The sequence below is a fragment of the Stegodyphus dumicola genome, chromosome 5 (assembly GCF_044657685.1).
Source record: "Stegodyphus dumicola isolate Sdum_Otavi_A_Nest chromosome 5, ASM4465768v1".
NCBI lineage: Eukaryota > Metazoa > Arthropoda > Arachnida > Araneae > Eresidae > Stegodyphus > Stegodyphus dumicola.
In genome coordinates, this window is record NC_140772.1 from 5,877,595 (window position 1) to 5,901,391 (window position 23,797).

The window sequence follows — 23,797 nt, forward strand, 5'->3', positions numbered from 1 at the left end:
AAATCCAGTTATTCTTTCTTGCATACGATCTCGTTACATGCTTAGGTTTCAACATTTTACCCGGGTTGTGAAGGTAGAGCATACATCAAAGAAAATTTTATATCTTTTAAAATATCATAGAACACAAAACGACCCCGAAGAGCTTTTCTTCTGCTTCGAAGCTGGTCGTTTTAACTAGTGGAACAATGCCTGTTTCATCTTTTCCATGTACTATCAACGCATTTCAAGAGAGTTTATCGCTATGCTGCTAGTGTGTGAAAGTGAAGTATATCTTTAACCAAATTTTTTCCAGTAGCGGGGAGTTGAGTGTAAAATGTCTAAAAAATATCAGGTTTATAATCTGAAACTTTCTCTTTTAATTCCTTTAACCTTATAAACTTCTGCATTCTCTATGCTACTCGTTTTATTTGCTTTCGATACAATCTCCGGTATAAATAAGATATTCAATGTACTTTTGAAACGCTTGCGTATAAAGAGTGACCTTTTCACTGTCGTTTAAGTTAGACATATTTGAAGACGGATTTCATTTGTTTGTCCAAATCAGATAAATGATTATCTACTAGACGTTGTTCATGCTCAAAATGTTCATACTAGCGTGTTCCATTGAATAACGAGGATAGTGCAGTTATTGCTGCTGGAAACTTAAAAACCCTTCGCTCCTTTGAATCAGAAGTTGACGCTTTTTGTACGATGGAATTTTTCTCTTCGCTAACTGGCGCAGTTCTTTGTTATAAGGCGCAAAATTTTGTTTCTTGTTTTCGGTCAAAGGAAAGTTTCCATGCAATCAATTCATAACTTATTCACGGACATCTTTAATTAGAGGATTTGTATAGTTTCGAAGAATATTTGCTTTCCTTTTAACTTTTAGATAATAGCTCTAATTCATGTAAGTGTTGATCTGCACACGTTGGCATATTGACGGAGAAGGATATCCTATATCTTACGTCACTGGTACTATATATTTGAAATAAATTTTGCGAAAGTAGTTGCCTTGAATAAAGCACAGTGCGAGTGATTTGGAGAATGAAATCTGCATTTAAAGGGATCTGGCAGTAAATTATTCACCTTGGGGCAACAAAAGTTATCCAGATTTAAAATCTATGATATGGCCAATTGTTCTAAAACTTTACATTTTTCAGATCTTTTTACAAATACTGTATGATAGCGATCTAATAAATAACGTAGAATGGCTTGAAGGTTTTCGTAAGGAAATTCCCTAGAATTCCATAGCATTCCAAGTATAGTGCGTTCCACCCATGAAAAAACGATTTTCTGCTTTGTGCTGAGCTTTTCTCATTTTTCTTATTTGTAAAGTTGGTTTTATGCATGGCTGTATGAAACTTTTTATTAGATTACTGAGTAATTACTTTCTGTTTTATTTGATTTCCTTTTTAATCCTTTGATTTGTGTTTTATTTATTTATAATTTATTTATTTATTTATTTTAATTGCAACCAAAAAGTTTTGCACGTAAACTAGAAAACAGAACAATATTTATGTAAATAACCGAAAATGCGTATTATTGTGAGGTGAGGCCATATTTCAAAATAAAAATGTAATTTTGAATTTTTTACTTCTCTGAGTTTTTTAAAATGGTGAAGTTATTGCAACAAAGAGTGCTATGATAGAATGAGCAAATTTTTATTACATTTCAAGAAGTATAGTTAAGTTTTCTTTTAATTTATCAATTAAAAAAACATCAGGTACAGCACGAGAATGTAAAACAAAAAACTATCAAGGAAATGGTTTAAACTATGAAGCATTACCAAATTAGAAATAAACTGATGGTAATAAATAAATAATATTTTTCATTTTTGGAGATATGCTGCAGACTTGGAGATATACTTTAAGTCTTTGTAAAATGCTACCCTTTGAAGGAAACAATCAAAAAGATAAAATTTTAATGAGCAAGTGTACAAGCCAAAAAGATAAGTTAAACGTTTAAAAGTGTCTGTGATAATGTGTTTTTGTAAAAAATTATTGAAATATGTTGTGCAGTTTAAATGATATTTTGTAAAATATCAAGAATACTACCTGATACATAAATTTATGAAAACATTAATCAGGTGAAACGCTCAAAAAGTAACAGCCTAAAAGGAGAAGGTCCTGCGTTGAGAGTTTTCTAAAAGTTTCTTACAAAAGAAACTCGAATATACATTTACCCACGGGCAAACCCGAGTTGTAAGCTCCAGGTGCAGTCAACTGCCTTTTCTGTAATCGGAATTCGACACTAGGACATGATCGTAATTGCTGGGTAGCTTCAGTTGCTTCATCAGTATGTGTGTGTGGGGGGGGCGAGCCTTTATTAATGAGCAGGTTAATTAAGAAAGTGAAAGGGTTCCCTGTGATAATAGAATAACATTAAAATTAGTTTAATGACTGTTTAACTAATGACAAACAACTCTAGACTGCATTAACAATGAAAACTGCATATTTTCCTATAATTTTACTTATTTTAGGCTATGCTTTTGGAAATGATAATATTTATATTAAAGAGCGCAACACTAATATTGATTAAATGACTATACTTCTCTCTCTGTTTATTTTTTTAATTATGGTAAATGTTTTTATCGTTCATACGCTGACTTTTTCCACTATGTCTTGTAAAATTGCTTTATTTTGAGCAATTGTTTTTTAGTGAACTAAAATTATTTTAGTAACGCAAGTGACAAACTTATCTCGCATTCATTCACTAAAGATAAATTGAAAAATGTCATTTGTATAATGAGTTTAAAACTTAAATCTAAGAAATAATATACCTTGCCATATTTTTCAGGTTTTTTCTGAAGTTCTTCTTGAAGTGCAATCAGAACTGTCTAAAAAACGCAGGGAATCCCAAACACGTGCGGCGATTTCAGGTAAAGATTTTACCTCTTTTCTCTTACTATGACTAGAAACTCAGTGCAATAATAAAAAATGTAAGATTGTAAGGTAGGAATGCATACAATTCCACTTTTGCCAAGTATTTAATAATGATAGGTTTATATCGAAATGCTTCTCAGTGAAATTCGTCTCAACGAATGTTCCATTAATGATATTTCGATTCGCTTAAATTGGGGTTAAGTGTCGCTCACTTCCGTGTTGTTGTCTCGTACTTCGGGAGTCTATCTCTACTTGTACAAGTCTAACATTTACTCGTAAGAGTGAAATAACAGGGAAAGAAACGGCGAACACAGGATTGGATGCTGTCATCATGCTTATTCCCGCTACTTTCTTACGCCTATGGCTGCGCGGAAGGAAAGAGTCCGCTCACCCAAGAAGATGGATGAGCAGATGCTAGGTTTCCCAGTAGGGCTGTAAAGCTTCGAGATAAACGCTCTGTTGCGGCTAAAGAGGTTATCACACATGGCTGCAGTCCCTGCTAGGACGCGACTTTTCTGAGAAACGAGATTCTGGTATCACTGGTTTAAACAGGAGGATTCCTAGAAAAAAGATCCCCGCCCGAAGCGAAGTCCCGCCTAGCTACGGAAGCAATGTTGCGGCTACGCGGGATTTTTTTAAACCTCGCCGAAAATATCTCGGGTCCCGGGTAGAGACAACCAATCAGACGAAAGTTCTGCTTCTGAAGGATCACGTGACCCCGATTTGAGCGATAATCGATTACTGTTTGGCGTTCAAATCTTTGTAGTAAGTGAGAATGGTAACCTAGCTACATGTGTTTCCTGGAATTGCGCGGGTTCTGAGAATGGTTCCTTTCGACGTCAAGTCCCGCGTAGCCGAAACATAATGTGATGCGAAGTAGGGAGAAATTTGTTGCAGACCCCTCCGAGAGTCTTTTCTCACTTATTCGACCGACGATCCAAATTTCCCAGGGCGTTCATCGGCACCCTAGTGTCCTTGATTAGTAAACGTAAATTTTAGAGAGTTCCCGCAGGTAGAGCCTAAGCTGTCAGCAGCGGGGCTGTTTATTTATGCGTTTCTTCCCCCTATTGGCGTCTGTGTCCTTACGAGCCACAAGGGAACAAAATGCGGGAGAGAAATTGTTGGCGACCAAACTGGGAGTGCGAAGGGATGGGAAGTGCGTTTGTATGCTGATGTGTCGTGCAGTTTGCGCAAACGCTCGCATGCCATTGAAAGCGTCGAAAAGAAACACAACTTGGGATCGAACTCTTCATTACAGATGCGAACGTCGTGCCGGGAAGACTTCCCCAAAGGATCCAGTAAGTAAAGAGCAACTATCGCTCTACTCATACGAAAAAAAACACAATGATGTTTAACATTTTTCTCCTTATCGTATCTCGGCAGTTGCTATATCGAGTACGCTCTGCCTATCTGGCCTCTTCTTCTCTTTCCTTCCCTTCTAACCCCTTTTTTTTATCTCCTTAACTTTAAGGAAGGCTCAGGTGTTAGAAACACTTGTCAGCAGGCGCCTGGGTTATAAAACCACATCCTGTGTAGAACTCGTACGAAAAAGGCATATCTTTTCTAACCTAACGTGACAAAGTTTGTAACTGAGATAAAAAATCCCGTGAAAGAAACTTTAAGGAAATAAATTTTCTAGCATGATTTATTAATTTTACAGTACCCGAATTGTGTTTCTGAAGAATAAGGACATTATTCTCTTCAAATTCACCTTTTTGAGCTTCTACAGTCCTATTTTACGTTTTATTTAGCAGTTTTATAAAACTTAGGATTTATTTTGCACCGACCACTGCTAATGACATGCCATTTAATTGCATTTAAAAATGACTATTTACTGAGTTTATCTCATGACATCGATCTCGCTTTTGGGCGTGGTGTATTTTTTAATACACCTCTTATTTTATTATGATTACTAAGGGCCTTTGGTAAAATGTTTAACTACTGGTTAGAACTCTTAGAAGTTGATGACAGAAGAAAAGATACGATCCTAGATCCTCTGATGCTTCGCTTTTCAAAGCTGAAAATTCACTATTCTCAATTGGAATGGATTCTTCTTTTTATCTATCCATATACCCAGATTGATTTTTAAAGCAAAAGTGGACGATGTACTCACCATGTTTTCTTTTTATTTCTTTGTCGTTCGCAACAAGTAACAGAGTATTCTGATTTCATTAGTTCAGTAATAAAATCTACATCATATTTCTGAAGCGAGAATATGTTTCACTTTATTTCTTAAGAAAATTTAAATAATCGCCTAATCGGTACCATGAACCAACTCCTTTTGAAGCACATATTTTTTTTAAAGTCTTTTCGCAATTTTCTTTCTTATCACAGGCTTTCAGAAATCACTTTTTTAGTCATAAAATGTTTTAAAATGCAAGGCATCATGTTTTAATTTTAATTTTTTATTTTTGGTTTGACGTTGAATTCAAGAGAAAACTTATTATGTATTTAAAGTAAGCGAAATTAGTTTTATTGGTCACATCGACTCAATTTATGATTTCAATTTCAAATCTTTTTAACAAATGAATTAGTATTTCCATATGTTTGGCTATTTTGGGGAACATGATTTACATATAGTTATCATATTTTCTCATGTATATTTACTTTCTGTTCTTTTGCCGTTACTTTAAAATTTTCTTTTGCTCCACCTTGCTAGGTTATTTCTAAATGCTAAAGCCACAGTTAAATGCTAAATGTTAAAATGCTAAAGCAACAGTTATTTCAAAATGCTAAAGTGACAGTTAAATGTTAAATGTTAAAATGCTAAAGCAACAGTTATTTCAAAATGCTAAAGTGACAGTTAAATGCTAAATGTTAAAATGATAAAGCAACAGTTATTTCAAAATGCTAAAGTGACAGTTAAATGCTAAATGTTAAATTGCTAAAGCAACAGTTATTTCAAAATGCTAAAGTGACAGTTTCAAAATGTTAAAGTGACATTATGCGGCGTGCATTTATCAGAATATTTCTATATAGCATGAGCCCATTGCAATAAAAAAAAAAAATTAGAATACATTTTAGTATAAATCCAGATAAAAAGCATATATTTCCACCTATTTAATGATTTTAAGAAGCTGCATTTATGACAAAAAGATTAAATCATGATGGTCTAGCTAAAAAATGCCTTTCCGATCCAATAGCTGCTCAAGAATTTCTCAGCCGTTATTTACCTGTATCTTGTAAATCTTTATTCCATCTACAAACCATTAAAATTTAAAAAGAATCATTTGTTTAGGAAGATTTAAAACAAAAATTTAGTGATTTAGTGTTCTTGTTCTCTATGAAGACGAAAAATATTCAGAAAGCTTTTGTTTATGCCTTGATAGAAGCCGAAATTAGCCCAAAGTATTGGATAGCTTATAAGTTATAGAAATACATCTTCCTCTTACTTAAAAGGCATAAAACAAAAGAAAAATCAAAATTATCAATAGTAATTCCGGTGGTGTTGTATCATGGAAATAAACCCTTTAATGTACCAAGAAATCTGTGGGATTTTTTTAGAGAACCTAGTCTTGCTAAAGAGTTTATGGGTGGAGATTTCCTTTATAAGAGAATCCAGTAATAATCCTTTAGAAAAAAAACTTTCCTTGTTTTCTCTGAATCAAAATATTAAGTCTTTTTCTTCTAAACAACATATTAAGTCTTTTTCTCCTCTTTTTCGGTAGTAAAGCGATCTTTTCTTATTGCAATCGGATAAAAAGTATATCCAAGCGTTATCAATTATATATGTGTATTTTTCACTTGCCATATAATTTTCATACGTAGTCTTACGCCAAGAAACATGTTTCGGCGTTACGCGATTATTATTATTTTGTTCATTTTGACCATTATTATTATTATTTTGTTCTGATTAGCTTTACATCTGATTTTATAATTTTGTTTACGGTTCCTACGGAGATATTTAAATATTTTGCAATAGCTGTTTTGGGGGGGGGTTTCCTTTCAAACATGAGTACGTATAAGAGCTATACGTACCTTTGTTGGGTGTGCATATTTTGCCTTCTACCCAGTTATATAAAAACGTTTCGAATTAATTGTGTCACTCATTTTACGTGTAGAACTTTAGAATCGTGATTTTCACATCTTTTTTGAATAGTTGAATAAAAGTATTCCTCTTCGGACAGCGCCTTCGATCCGTTGTTTATTTTTCGGCGACATTTTAAAGAAAAGAATATTTTGAATGCTGCAGACGATAATTAAATCTTATTCCGATAGTATTTTAATATTAATATTTAAATTAATCGAGAAAATCAAAATCGTTAGAAATATGTGTGAAACACCCTCTATTTTTCGTTATGCAGTAAATGTTTTACAAATAAGGTTGTAGAGACATTCGGATTTTTGGGAGCCGAAGAGATGAAAAATATGCAACGCCTTCGCCAGGAATCGAACCACGGACCTCTGAAATACCGGCTCAGACACGCTAGGAGGCACCACTACACCACGAAGGCACGCTAGGAAGGCGGGAGAAATACCTTATATACTTCCCCTTTTAAAGGACGACTAGGGTTTTTAGGAGACCCAATCGTCAAATCCTGGGTGAGGAGAATCATCATCCAACACCCTTTTAGTTCGGGCGCCACGGTAGGGTTGCCCACTTTGTAATTCTACGTTACTGTTGGAACTGAGGAATCTTCAGAACTGATAAGCGAATAATCGCTTGAATTCGTGTGACAGGACACAACAAGATAAAAGGGGTAAAAACCCTTTATTATTTGAACTAAAATTTAAGAAAACTCCTTCTTGGAGTTGTACAATAAAGCCGACACTTGGGACTGAAGAAACTGAGAATTAAACTAAACTAATCTTAACTAAAGAGACATAGCCGAAAGTATCAAGATTCTAACAGAATTGGTCTCTTAACGGTAATTGTCTGCGAAGCTGCTATCAAGGGTCCGAAGTATGGCCGAGCGTAATAATAGCTTACGAGAACGTAACCTAAAAAGGCGGACGCATGCAGCCAGAATATCTGGTATCACTCTTACTAAGACTGTAGAACTTCGCGGTTATATCTTCCTCTTTAGTATTCAGACGTGATTCTAAAACTATGTTCTGGCCGGAAGTGGTAACTTGAAGTAAGAATCGATGGGAAAGGAAATTTAACTGTTAATAAAATTAACATAATCCTTACAAGATAATTTAGTTTTGTGCTACTTCATTTGTCCTAAATGTAATGTGATGAATCTATAGTGTGCAGATTTAGTGTATGCCAGAAATGAAACAGTGGATAATATGTTAATGTAGTTCATTTTTATTGTTTTAGCGGATTTTTTTTTCTTTTTTGAACATGATGGAAGTTTCTTTCTTTATGTTGCTTAATTTTCTTTCTTTATGTTGAGCTGTTCCTTGGGCAAGGGATAGTGAGAAACGACGTTTTGTGTTCCAAGGATATAATGACTTTAAAGCATCATCATAAAGTTCATTTGTAAACTGTTGATAACGTTTCTGGACACTACTTGATCGATGCTATTTATGCCTCTAATCGTAGTACTCGAAATGCATCTTTCATTGGAAGATGCAAAATTTAATATTAGGCAGAGTAGCAACAATAGTTTAGCGTATATATGTTTCATGGAAAAAGCATTCTACAGATATTTTGATGATTCTGAAGAAGACGGATCTATGTCTGATTCCTTCAAAATCGGTATAGTTGTTAGAAATCTGCGTTAAACTAAGGCAATTTTTTTGCCTGATTTTAAATGCTTGACTAAAATCGGAACCAAACGTCGAGATTAATTATCAGGTTGAAGATTTTTGGCGAGACTTTAATCCCTTACCGGGTGATATTGCTCTACAGCTTTGTAATTTTTATAATGTTGTTACGTAGAAAAAAAAACTACTAATCTACATTTAACTTTTATCTCTTTAAAACTGACTAAATTGGTGCCTTGGTGCCGCGACAAAAAAAAAAAAAAAAAAATAAACTTAGTACTTTCATAATCAAAACCTTTAAATCTAAGAGACATCAAAGAAACCAAAGGTGTTTCTACCAAAACACCAGGGAGGATATCTTTCTTCGCCACCAATTTAGTCAGTTTTAAAGAGATAAAAGTTAAATGTAGATTAGTAGTTTTTTTTTCTACGTAACAATGTATTTAAAAATGATCTGGCTACTTTATCTTTTATTTGGCAACTTTACTTCAATTTCTAAAGAAAATAATTATTTCATAATATTTTGATCATATTAACCGAAGTGTTGATCACAGTAAGCGATGTTTTCCTATGCAAAACGGCGGGGATTCAGCTATTTGATACTAATAACCGAATTGTTGTTGCTAATGCTGACCTGTCTGACGCATTGTCAGCAAAAAGCCCACCGAGATTCCTCGTGGCAAGAAGCCCAAAATTACGCGTGTCCTTGAGAACAACAGCCTTGAGCACCTTACAGGTGACAGTGCGACAGAACTCAGTTCCACCGCTTCCAGTTTTGATGGAGAGTATTCCGCGGGAACGGGTCCGAGGGTGTTCCACTTCCTCTTCCCCTACCACAAACCTCTCGAGAAGACTTTCGGAACGCCGCATATTTAGAGTGCCCCCTTGCCGCATGGACACTCTACAATTACAAACATCTATGCTTTTTGTGGGACTCCAACCCGAGCCTTTCGTCACGGCAGTCGGCGACGCTAACCACTATACCGGTTTAAGCGGCTACTAATAACCGAGTGATAACATTGGCCGCGATCACATTAAACGGCTTCTGTTGTAAAACCTGAAAACTGTTTTTTCTCCTATTCTTTGGACATAGCTACGGCAATAATTTTATAAAGAAAAAGAAAGGTGAAATTCGAGTGCCATTTTTGACGAGTAAGGAGCGAAAATTCGTAAAAGTTTCACTGTTTGCGATAGTACATTTAAGATTTTGGTAACCATTTTGAGGCTGAAGTTTAGTTTATTATGGGAAAGCACACTAGGGCTATCTGCCTAAGGGGAGTTATGCCTTCGTGAAGGACTTTTTAAGAAAAGCTGGCTCGTGTACACTTTATACATGGGGAAAATCACGAGCTTCTTTTTCCTTTTTTCTTCTCTTCTTCAGTTGATTCTGAAAAAAAAAAAAAAAAAAAAAAAAAAACTGAAATTCTGAAAACGGTTTGTATAACTATAGTTTTACTGTATTTCGCAATGCATTTTGGCGGGAATTCTGAAGAAATGTAGCACAAATTGGTTAAAAAAAGTAATTAAAAAATGTTTAAAAATAATTGGAAAAATAAATAAATAAAAATACTTGGATTGTTCGACATCCGCGTAAACGTGGAAAAATTAACTCAATTTTGGAGAAAAAATCGCAGAAATTCGAGATAAATTTACTGTTGTATACAAAACCAAATGCAGGCAAAAATAAAATAAACAAGATAAAAATAAATTTTATTCAATTAAAAAAAATTAACAAATAAATTTTATTTATAACCAGGTATAATCAAATAAACAAAATATAACAAAAAATAGTCACAGAAATTCGAGATAAATTTATTGTTGTATACAAAACCAAATATGAATTGAGAACATGAGAAGTTTGTAGTTGTGTTTTCTGCAGTATTGACGTTGTTGCAAACGAAACTACTTTACAGTATTGTCACAACAATAAAGATAAATATGTCTGTGTTTCCACTTTATAACGCGAAAGAAGTCTATGAATCAGAAGATTTAAATTCGTAGGTTCTACTAACTTTGATGCAGAATAAGATAAAGAAATTTAAATGCGTTTTAGCATAAGTCTAGCAAATTTTCACTGCTCTACGTTCTTTACACGACAATAGTTTGTAATTAAAAAATACATCGCGTTTTTAAGCACTATGCATCTATTAAAGCGACTTATAATTTACGAGGTATTCAAAAATCCTCCAGAGCTATAATTACGCGGTACTTGGAAATTTCCACATTAAATGATTCCTAACTAACTTCAAGAATACCTTTCGTAAGTACTTTATATAAAATATTTTTAAAAAATTTCGTAATTAACGTTAAATTATTTAAAGAACGTGCAATTCTGATCTGTAATTTTAAATTTAAAATTTGACAATATTGTTTGGGGATGGTCATAGTGTTTTAGTCTTACCTGATCTAGTTGAGATATGGATGTTTTGATATCTCAAATAGGAGGAATTTCGGCTATGCCGCAGGCAGCAGAACTACTCAAATCAACACATATTTCTCACCTTTTTAACTGTTTCATTCACTCCTTAATAAATAGAATTTCTTCTTTCTTAACATGAAAGAAAGGCAGAAAAAATCTTGCCCAAAGGGTTTGTTAAGGTTTTTCTACGCTATCTTTGAGCTTGCAGTCTTCCAGTCTGTGTCCTACTCACTCCTGCTAATCCATTTATTTTTGTACTTTTAGCTTTATTATTAAGCTTGTAGGGACATCAGGTGTTTTTGAAGCAAGAGTACGTACATGAAATATTTTGCAATGAACGATGTACATGAACGATGAGAAATGCTTTCGCCGGCGTTTGCACCTGGACCTCTCGAATAAGCGCCGTGTGATAACCGTTAGCATATTTCATAAGTGCACATCAGCGTAGCCACTGAAGGAGGGGTTTCGAAAATGGACCAATGAGATTCTATTGAGCTAATTTGTGACACTAAATATTCGTGCATGTGAGCGTAGATGTTGCTTATATTTTAATTTGCATTTATTTCGAAGTTATAAATATATTGAGTAATAGCAGAAAATCTCGTAGTGCTTTCATTTTCTGAGTTTAATGAATCGCTGACATTTCACTTTCGCGATTTTTATCACGCATTAATATTTGGATTGAATTTCACGGCATATTATCGCTCTTTACATCGAGAAAATGACTCAAGCAGAGATTAGTCTCGAGTATCGCAGATTTACTAACACCTGTGGATTAAGAGAATTCAAATATATATATTTATTATTGAGCTGAGAAGGACTGGAAGTATTACAATGAATACAGTGTTTTTTTTTTTTTTTTTTTATTTCAGCGTTTGCATTCTTTTGAATTTTAAAGTGTAAGATTCAGAATACATATTGTGTATGATCTGATTATATCCATTATTAACACTAAAAGTAATATGTGAATAAACTGAATATATTCGTTGTGAATAAGATAAATTCATTTTGTTTGATGAGTATTTCTTGTTTAGGCAGTGCATTTAAGAGTAACAATTATTAAATGTGAAATTTAATACAATAAATATATACGAATGCAAATTAGTAATGGTCACTTTGAATAAAATTCTGCATTAGCTATTATTACAGAATATCTTTTTCATACAGACTGCAATAAAATGTGCTGACTTCTATTTACGTATATAATTGGTGTAAATATTTTTCTCTTATGCATAGTTTTATCTAAAGATAGCATTTGGGCTCAAATGTTTATCACAAATTTCTTTCTTCACATATTTCATCATATTTACCACTTATTGACTAATATCACATGGATATTTTTGAGGAGTATCCAGCATGTGTTTGTATTGATTTCAAATTCTTTCAATCGGGTAGTGAAATCCTCACAATTGCTTAGATTTGATCTAATTACGCAATGAAAAGTTTCAGAAGAAATCGGAGATGCTTTAATTATTTTGTACAGAAAATTGCGTGGCAAAATATTTCAACCATCTTGCTTAAATCTTTAAGCACGTGAAAGGTCATGTTGATATGACAGAAATATAACTGAATGCCCATTGGTCCAACCTAGAAGCCACTCCTTCGATGGCTACACAGATGTGCACTTGCGAAATATGCTAACCGTCAGACCACGAAGGTATGCAGAAAGGTGAGAGAAATTATCTTATAAGTTTCCTTTTTTTCCGAACTTATGCTATATGCAATTCAAGAGGAAAATTACAATAATTTTAAAAGCAGCATGTGTTTAGAATACCTGATGCAGTGTTAAGTGCTGGTACACATTATTTTATATTTTTTTGAAGTATTTTCTCCGTTTGTCCTGTATTTTATTTCTTCCAGAAGCTGTACTGATTCTGCTTGGAATAGTATAAGTGGAACTTTTTTTCAGAAGCTTTTCATGCATGATGATGCTTAACCCTTTGCCACACAGTGTGTCCGGTCTGGGCACATCTAAAAATTTCCTTCTGTACGCACAGAAAAATTGAATGAATGAAAAAGAATTTATAGGTTACTCTGAACCTTCTTTATTTAAAGTAAATGGCAGCTCAACACAAACCAGTCCATATATTTGAGCCATGTTTAGTTTTTTAAGACCCTCATTTTTCAAAGAAATTTTCCAGATTTATTTTAGGGTATAAAAGGAATTGTTTGAAAAGAAATTTATATGTTAGTTTTTTGGCTGTATGCTAATCTCCTTATTCTATATTAGTTTTAAATTTTTACCTTGAAATCTTGTCTAAAATCAAACGGCGAACCCTAAGTGTGCCCAGACCGGGCTCACCGATCATGTAGGACAACTAAGAGTCTGTATTCTTTGTTTCTCCGCATCTCATCGGTCAGTTCATTGACAACAGTGCTCGTTTCAGCACTCTTTTCGAAGCTCTATTCAATCAGTGTGCCCAGTTTGGGCACATCCACAGAATTAAACGATAAGTGATATCTTCACAAAATTTTACTTGTGTACTCACTCCTCTAAGGCTAATTAGACTGCCTACCTTTTTTTTTTAAATCAAAACTCCAACTTTAAAACGTAGCGTGCTAGAAAGGGTTAAGTATTTTAGGGAGTTAACTATTTTCATTCTGACTCCTTCGATTTCGAATCGTGGAAGTCTTGCTACGTTTTACGAGGGTCTGTGGATAATTAGGGCGTGGGATTTGTCTTCAGAAATTATTAACTTTTACTGTTTTCGTAGAGAATTGCAATTTTCTACTGTGTTGCTTACATTTCTTTGTAACTCGGCTCTCGAACTATCACTCATAACAAAAGCCACATCGTCCATGAAAGCTATGCATTCAGAGTGTTAAGGCCATTTGTGCTTAGTGATTTTGTCAAATTCCAGATTCTAAAAATCTGCACTTAGGCATGAGGCCTGTGGACAGACTCTGACATTTTCAGTCATACCGTCGTGGTTGTTAGTTATAATTACACTGTCGACATTCAGTCGTGGTTGTTAGTTATAATTACACTGCGTTTGTTAGTGAAGTAATCTTGAAAACTTTCATAATTGTTTTTTTTTGGACCGTTTATATTTTTTAATGTTCCTAGAACCTCCGGCCAGCAGCACGAATCGAAGGTTTTTTGGATGTGTAGGCACATCAAAGCCGAGTCCTGATTCTGCACTTTATTTTTTCATCTGCTGTAGAACTTCATTGATTGCAGGTACAGTGCTTTTATTGGAGAACAAACGGAATTGGTGTGGGCTTGCTGTGTTGGGCTTTCAAATATGATGCCTGAACTGGTACTTGATATCCAGATTAGGCTTGTCATTTCGTATTTAATTTTAACTGCTACTTCTCCTGGCATTAAAAAAATTATTTAGGCATGCAAAGATATATTCAGTGGATTAGCTGTTTCTAGAATATTTGTTAAATTCTAAATAACGTTCGAAAATCCTGCGAAAGACCTAAGGAATGCAAATTCCCCTTTCCCCCCACTCACAAGAAAGGACGAAAGGACTTAATAAGCATTTTAAATACCGAACTAAAACAAACTGATAACGATACAAAATGTTCATTTCCTAAAAGATGAATAACTTGCGTCTGCTGTGCCTTATGTTGGAGTAATATTAGTAGAGCGAGATTGACATGGATTTGCAATGGGGAATTCTACTTTGACTCGAATTTTTTTTTTTTTTTTTTTTTTTTTTTTGCTTTTCATTTAATTTTTCAGTTTGTAATTTTGTTTTTGTTGTTTTACATTTACTATTTCTTCATGAAACTGGTTCAGGAAATCCTACTGGTCTAAGAAGAGATGTACATAAGGTTGCATTTCATCCTTAATTTAGAATTAAGGATGTATTTGGGTTGATGGTTGTATTTTTATTTTATATATTTATTTATTTTTATTGCTTGGAAATGCCTTATGTATTTTATGAATATAGAAAATTTTATTCTTCCCAAGCTCCTCTTTTCTTAAATAGCAAAAATTTGCGTCATAACATCAGATTCAGGGCTTAATTTCTAAAAGTACCAGAGCCCTATAGAAGACCGGCAGGAAAGAGAAACCAAATGTAAATAAAGGAAGAAAATGACTATTAAAATCATTAAAAATTTAAAAACTGAATAGTTAATTAATAATTATGTAATTGTAGAATGGATGTTAACAATGAATATTTATTAATAATTATTTAATTGATAATTATTATTGAATTCATAGTTAATTTAATATTGTTTATTAATTGAATAATTAAGGATTAAAGTAATTAAATAAAACGCAAAGAGGTATATTAAAATTTAATGATCCATTTTTAATATAATTTTATTGCTAAAAATTTTTTTCGAGATCCCATTTCTACTGAAATTGTTGTTCAGTTATATAAAAGAAGTGAAGCCTTCTTATTTAGGGCTGCGGTACACTCCGGCTAAAATTAGAATTTATCCCCAAAACTAAGAAGTACCGGAGCTGACCTCCTGTGGGCTCCGGCACAATTTGAGCTTTCATCAGTTTTGAACAGAGATCTGTGTGAATAGCTTATACAAGCACCTTGAATGGAATGAGAGATCCCATTCAAGTTCTTTGGTGTCGCAAACTGTGTTTACTGTGTATTTTGGTTCTCCAGAAAGCAGATGTTGTATCTGCTCAGTTTAGCTTTTGTTTGGAATGTATAATCCGGTAATTTAATTTTGGGAGAGGGGAGATGTGCCTCCTAAAATTCAAAATTTAGATGATTTTTAAAGAGTAAGAATGCTTTACTTTAGTTAAAAGGTGTAGAAATTCTGAAAAAATTCATAAAAAAATTTCATTCATAGAAATCCGCAGAGTTCTTTAAATCTTATTTTTATCCAATGGAAGTTCGGTATAGAGGTAACGTAACGTTCATAAAAAACAAAGCTGATAAGATAAAGTTCATTGGAGATATATTTCTGAATATCATGATTTGCACGAACGTCAGTAATTATCAGATAACATTAGACAGCGGATGCTCTTAATAAATGTTTCGTAATAAATGGAAGACCTCAATATGCTTACAAAGGTAATTTGTTTTAATCATGAAATTTCCTTAACCCCTTGGCCTACACGATATCTGCCAATTGCGCGAGCCATAGTAAACAAGAAAGTCGGTCCCGCACCGTGCCTTTCAACTGTTCAGCCCTATATCCGAACTGGAGCAAAATGTATACTTTCATGGGCTAATCTTTGGAATATGGTAACAGGTAGTTTGGCGACATTTTGGTAAAGCGATAAAGGTTACTAGCTAGGACTTCAGCAGTGTACATGGATAAAGTCAAGAGTATGCGCAATGCCATTTTTGTGCAATTCTGGGATATTTTTTTAAGTGAAACTAGGTCGACGTCTACATGGATGATACCGTGTATGTGCAATTCTTAAAAACGCGGCAAGCAGTGGGCGATTCTGCACTTTCTCCCAATTTCGCACCTAATCTTCGTCATGATTAAGCACTTTTGTTCCATAAAAGTTCTAGCATAAGCGTAATTCGGCTAGCAGATTGTTGGAAAAAAATGTTGAGTAGGGGGGAAAAAAAAAATTGCCTTTACTTCGTGAAAACAAAATGGCGTCCAAACAAAAACTAGCAGGTTGCTGTAGCAGGGTTGGTCGCCAAAGTTTCGCCAAAAAATCTCTAAGTTACCATAATCCAAAGATTAACCCTTTCATGACATATATATTTTCGTGTAACGAAAGGGATTGGGAAATAACAAACAATGTTTAGGTACAAATAATCATTTTAAGAAGTCTAGGGTGTAATCATAATCAATTGATCAGTTGAGAAAAATAATTGCATGATGGTATGAGAGTTTGGCATGATGGGTATAAGAGTTTAATTCTTTATACGAAATTATACCTGAAACATATGAACGTAACGGAGCTATACGAGGAAGTAACAGATCATCCAGTTTCGTCAGAAACAACTGAAAAAAGCGAAATACGTTCCAATCAAATGAAAAATATTCGATGTAGAATAACTCCAACTGCTTGCTCTGCTTGGCATTTTATACACAAATTCCTCACCGCGAGTCAGACTCGTAGCTTTTGCTAATGGCACAACTTCTTTATCACGAGTCAGACTCGTGATAGGCCGTTATAGGCCAGAAGGTTAACAATATACAAAAGAGCTGGATTTTGTGAAGAATGAATTGAATTATAGGAAGAATTTAAATATTTCGAGTTCATAAAATTAATTTATAATTATTTTCATAAATAAAGCAAGTTAAAATATTCTACAAAAATGAAGAGGTTAGAGGCAAAAGTCTAAAAATTTTTAAACGACGATAAATTTAACTGATGACTTGATTTTTAAACACCACAAAAATATCTTGATGAATTGATTTTTAAACGCGTATAATCATGTTTAATTTACATTTTGAGGGTTATTATTTATCCTAAGCTGTCAAATAAAAGACAAAACTCGCACTTCCTTCGTACGCACATAGAGGTGGCGCAGGATCTCAATATACATTTCAGTAACTTCAAACCGCAATCATTCAATTAATAGACAGCGTCATCAAAGATGTACGGTGTTAACAATTTAATCCGAAGAACATTTGCTTTCACTGTCGAAGTGATTGAAAAAGATTTGGTGACACCGAAAATTCCAATCAACTGTTCTATCGCTGCATGAAGTTTGACGTTGTGCTTGAAAAACCGATAGTTTGCGTCTCACTCTCTCCATCTTCTATAACTACCCCTTTAACATGGTACCCTCATCATACTCAGTACAGTCAAGAGGAATGGGATCTTGCACTGTTTATTAACGACTCCAAGTAAAAACCTGAATTGCAGCTCTAGGCAACTGGAAAGAACCAGAAACACTCAACTTGCCTTACCTTGTTCATACAAATCCAGGGAAGCCGTTGTATGGTTTGCAGTGGAATCATCAAACATATTTCTTTCATACATCAAATATATGAATGACGTCTTGGAATCATATGTAAGGCTTTTTAGGGATGCTATTGGCTCAGAGTTTTGGTAATGACTAATAACGCTGTTCTCAGAATTTTCGGAAACGGAAGATATCTCTCCAGTGGACTGAACAGTCTATTCAACACACTTCAGTCCAACTAAGCATGCATTGGATAACAAAACTGCACCGACCCCGATGTCTGTCAGGATCTAAATAGTGCACATTCTGAAGACCGGCGTGGAATTCCAAAGCAATTCACTAAACTGTCTGAAGATCCCATATTCTGTCCGAAGTCACCATACCACATATTAAATAAAGATTTCTCTGTCGGTTCCTATAAATACGACTAAAAATTTAATGTTTTGAGATTGATCAATTGGCAAAACTGGTGATTTAAATCAAGTACTATAAAATCCCTCATAACTGCCAATATCAAAATAAAGGTACTTTCGAAGATCTAAATTTAAATCCGAAATTTAGGCCTGTGAGATAAAAATATATGAAATGGGATAAGAAGAAAATAAGCTGGTTACTAATATATAAAAGAATGGGCTAAGAAACATGGAAAACATCTGTGTTGCATTTCTGCCGTCCACCATAACAAGTCTTATCCAACCAATGAATTATCCAGATTACAAAGGAGCGAGCGACGAATTTCATTTTTGGTCCTTGATGTACGAACTCTGAAGGAAGGTATTTTATCTCAACTGTAATAAAAGACCTTTACTCGGCATAGACAAAACTCAAACGAATCCTTTACACCCACAGCCATGGTAGAGAGGTTTGACCGAAGTACCTTTAGTAACCACTCGCTAATTGTTTCCAGAAATCAACAGTACTGGGACCACACGTTAACTCTGCTTATACTGGCCCACCATAGTGCTATCCCGATCTCAGACGCTCTTCGGTCGTCGGTCGTCACCTTCGTCAGCGTTGTGATTTATTGTTTGATTGCCCTTCGGATCGCCTGAGGTGCCATTCTCCAGACACGGTTTCAAATTACACTCAATTTTGCTCGACAGCAAGTGACGGAGAAGATGAAGGCCCAGTTCGACACGAACACGAGAGCTACAGGACATCAATTTAACAAAAATGACAAAGTATGGTTATGGAATCCAATTCGAAGCAAAAAAGTTTCTCCTAAACTACAGTCACCCTCGGACGATCCTTACACAATCCTGAACAGGTAAACAAGTAAAAGTGCATGGGAGCACGAACAACTTCACTACCGAATCAAACACGTATTGCCCCAATACACTAACCAGCTAGAGTATGAAATACGTGAACTAAGTATATGCTATTTCTAAGTAATACTGAAGTTATACATCGGAATTGTTAATTTAAACATCAGAAGATAATAACATAAAATTACATACAAAGTTACACAAACTGTTTAGAATACTCATTAAAATATTCGATTACGTAAATATAGTAGAGCTGATATTTTGAAGATCGTTGTACTGGAAATTTTACATTTTTATGGAAGTATATAAACATACGCGATTTGATTTTGCTAATATATTGGGAGTCTGATTCTTGTTATGTGACATTTGTTACAGGTAATTAGATCTGAGCTCAAATCTTTCGAAGTTTATAAATAAAGCTCATGGTCTCAGCAGTAAGTTAGGTATTTTGGAGCAGTATGGAAATTATTAATGTATCGCGGAGTCAATTATTCGTGTGTGACCTAGACATTGCTCTTTCGTTTCGGCTTTATCGTTTTCGGACTTAACTTGTGACTCGCCATAGGTCCAGTCCTAAAGCACCGAGCTTTTTTGCGTACCTTCATGATTTTTGGATATAGGTTGTGTTGAGCTAACACCAGTCTTCTAAATTTTTTTTCCAATGGCAGATTATGAACAGTAACAGGAAAAAAAAAAACAAGAACGTACAATACAGCAGCACAATGGAAAAAAAACAGCTGTAACAGAGTCCATTACTCTAACATATCTCTTGCCTCCCAGTAACGCTCAGCGAAAAAAGTCTTGCGCAGAGTAGGACAATGAGATAGGTGTGCGGCATCCATCATCTCTCCAAAGTTGCACAGAGTGCATATCGGAGAGGGAACAATTTTGAATCTGTGAAGATATTATACGCAGTCATGTCCGGTGGCAAGGCGGAATTCAACGACGGCTCTACGCCTTCGGCCATTACACAAATTCGGGATAATATTCTTCCAAGACTTATGAGAAACACGATTATAGAGATCTTCCTGAGCACGTACTTTGATAGATCTTTTAATAAGGTCCCTAATAGCATGGAAAGGCAAAGGACGAGAAATATTCTGCATGATTAAAGCACCCTTTTTTGCCGAGAAGTCGGCTTTCTTGTTACCTGGAATCCCACAGTGGGTAGGAACCCACTGCAGGACTATAATTTTCTCAAGCGAAGCAGGTTTTGTAGATAATGTCGACAATCCAATATATCCTGTGATATAGGATTTTCATCTGAAACGATAACCAACAGAGCAGCTCGGGAATCACTGAGTATAACAACTCTTGTTAATTTTTCCAAGTGGCATGGTAGCTGGTACAGAGCTGTGCGAATCGCAGAAATTTCACCGTCAAACGCAGTACCTGGTCCCATAGGGATGTAAAAAGAGAAAATTTCCAGTCTTTTAAGGGGACCTTAAAACCCACAAGATCTTCGATTATCTAACTGTTGCAAGAATTGGGATAACTTATTTATTTTAAAAGCAATTACTTCCAACTTTGTACAGCTGACTACATAATATAGCTGCTCTCTGAAATAGTAATGAGAAAGTTTGTGTTGCCACAAATATTTTTATAATTTAATACGCTTTGTGACACAATTTTTCATCATGTTTCCACCTTGCGCGCACAGTTTAAAACATTCTGTTGCATGTTTTAATTCCATATTTAATATATAGCTTTTATAACATTTGGAAATTACTATGAACCAAAAATTCTAAGAATATCATGTTAAATTTTTATTTTATTTGGAGTTGAGTTTATAAAATGTATTTTATTAAAAAAATTGTAATGTTTTCGTCCATAAATTTTTTAATATTAAAATATTCATCAGATTTTTGGTTTCGTTAGAAAATAGAATTCCATCCAATTTCAAGTATGTACCATTAGCCATTTTTAAAATATTATGCGCGCGAGGTGAAAACACGGCGAAAACTTTTGTCACAAAGCGGATTAAATTACAAAAATATTTGTGGCAACACAAACTTTCTGGTTATAGCTCCCAAAGCAGTTATATTACGTAGTCAGCTGTAAAAAGTTGGAAATAATTGTTTTTAAAATAAATCAAATATCCCAATTCTTGCAGCAATCACATATTCCAAGATCATGAGGGGTTTAAGGTGTATGAGCCCCTTAAAGTTAGAATCTAGATTGGTGGGTTTCCGAATGTGTGAGACGGCAGAGGCATAGATAATGGTCTGCATCTCCTTTGACTCCACACACGCCATTTTCGCTATTGGAGAGATTCCTTTTCAGAAAATAATCTGGATATGGAACATGACCGGTGAGGCAATAAGTTAGGAAGGGCTTGGAGCTTCTAATTTCTGTGCCGATGTTTGGAAAGAACCAAGCTGAACGGCGACGTAGTTCGGATCCATATGTCATCAGATTCTAAGTATAAATCGTCCATTACGAGAGGCTAGTTCCTTACTATGGCCATAGCGTATATAATGTAAATAGATCATGGTCCTTCGGGTATATGAATTTGTAAATGTGTGCATTTATTTATTGACTTGGTGTTTGATTTGTTGTACGTTATTTATTGAAATTATTATTTTAGTATTGCGTTGGTGTTCAGTTATTGATTTTCCTTAGTTGTAATTATGGCTACCTGTCCGGGAGTCTCACTGCCCGGGGTATCCAGTCTTTGGGAAGGGAAAATGCTATGAATTTTGTACATATGGTAAATAATTTTAATGAGCCTATGCGTAAATTGTAGTACCTCCTGTAAATTGTAACGTGAAAGGCCTCAGAGGGCGAAGCATTGCCACGAGAACAGGGCTACAGGGTTAAGTCCATTTAACATTATAACGTTAACATTATAACGTTTGGATGTCTTGTTAAACTGGCGAAACAGCGCGAAGCTGGGGTTTTGTCGCCGAGCTTAGCGACATTTTCGTCTGATTCTTGTGTAACTGTAACTGTTTCGATCTCTGTGTAGCTCTTAACTGTCTAAACCTTCCAGCAATTTCAAGAAATCGAAGGTACTGGAAATTTTTCGGCGGACAGGGAAAAGCTATATAAAATTGGAGAAAGCATTAGTTTTTCAGTTAGTTTAGCTCAGATCACTCTGCGAGCTTGTAATATTAGCGGTCATAAAAGTGGCTTGCAATCTTAATGATAATAATGGATTTACTTTTGTAATATTATTTTATTATTTAAATTTTATTCCTCTAAATGAGCAGAAAAAGCTGAAGTTTCCGAACTGTAAAGTGCTTTTGGAAAAATTAACTTCAGCAAGCTATCATCGGTGCACACGTAATAATATAAAGAAGGATGTCCTTTTGTTTGTAGTTCATACAAATCTATAATTTTATTCAGTGTTTCGTATTTATACATGGCTGAATTTAGTTGGCCAACATGTTTGATAAGTGGCAGCTGTCAGGCCAGTCAAGGACATGTTGAAGACATTGTTGGAAAGTCATGCTGTATGTGGCCGAGCATTGTCCTATCGAAAAACAGAACCTGGACCATCAGCTAGCACAGGCAGTACGATCGACTGCAAAATTTAATCAACATATCTTTGAGCAGTCAGAATACCTCGCAGCATGACTAATGGTGAACGGCTGTCTCATCTGATCGCTTCTCAAACTATCACACCCTATGTTCTGCTCGGTTATAAATGGTACATCAGATCGCTCATCTCTCCGTCTTCAGACACATACACAGCAGTCATCAATCATTGACAAAAAGTGGGATTCATCACTGAATATCACTTTCTCCGATCGGACACTGTCCAGCTTCAGCGACAGCGGCACTATTTAAGACGATACTGCTTATGGTGGACTGTCAATGGTAAGCATCTTTATAGACGTCAAGATCGTAACAATTTAACAAGATCGTGCCGAATTTGTTGTCCTTTCCGTTCAGCCGGCAGCAAGCTAAGCCGTATTTTTGTTTAGAATGTTTCAATACATTTCATTAAAACTAAATTTTATCACATTTCATTAAAACTATATTTATTTTTTAACTTTAATACTGTCGGTCCCGCGGGCCGACGCCAGTCAAACGAAAATTCCAGTTCCGGTCCCCAGGGACCGACGCCGGCCACGCGGAAAGTTCACTGCCAGTCCCCAGGGACCGGCGTCGCACCTCAACGTGTTAACCCCAGCGTCCTAGTCTCCTGCTAATTGTATCCCTGGATATCCCAGAATCCCTGCGAGTTTCCAAATGACATTTAATCACTGATAGCATAACATAGCAACGACCACATCACTTTGACCGATATTCAGATCCGTTTATTCAGCCAACCGGCATCTTTTAGCCCTATGATGTGACCCTTCTCAAAGTCTGACAAATGTTTGTAACGTCGTCGAGTGCGTCTCAAAGGCATCTTTCATTGCAATGCCACATTACAAATTTATTACAATCTCTATCCAAGCCGTCAGAATAGCAGAGATTGTAAATGCTCGTCCCTCATCACACCTGCCCTTTAACATTCTACCAGCTGTAAACTTCAGACGCGCACTGTATCGCTCCACAATTCTGAATGGTGCTGCAAGTTTAATCATTTACTTAATTTAACAAACCACATTTGCATGCTGTGTTTCGAAGTTCTGGCTCTGTTTTCCCTCGATTGCTTTTATTTTTTCCAACAGTTTTATGTTTGCAATGTTCCCACTGAATATAAAGACATCGCTATGTGATTTCTTTTAAAAGAGATGACGCATATTTTCATGAACCAGATTTCTGAACCAGAAACTATGGAAGTTTCCTGAATCGTAGCTCTCGAAATAGCAAAGCAGGGGGGGGCATACAGAAACTGAGGAA

The 23,797-nt window shown here is 35.1% G+C and overlaps 1 long non-coding RNA gene across 1 annotated transcript in view; it reads left to right on the forward strand.

Moving 5' to 3' along the window:
- The window catches only part of LOC146997024 (uncharacterized), a 53,510-nt gene that overhangs the window by 23,937 nt on the left and 5,776 nt on the right, over positions 1–23,797 (forward strand). The window contains exon 2 of the long non-coding RNA XR_015040984.1: positions 2,776–2,857. This is a non-coding gene — a long non-coding RNA (uncharacterized LOC146997024). The remainder of the gene's footprint in view (positions 1–2,775; positions 2,858–23,797) is intronic.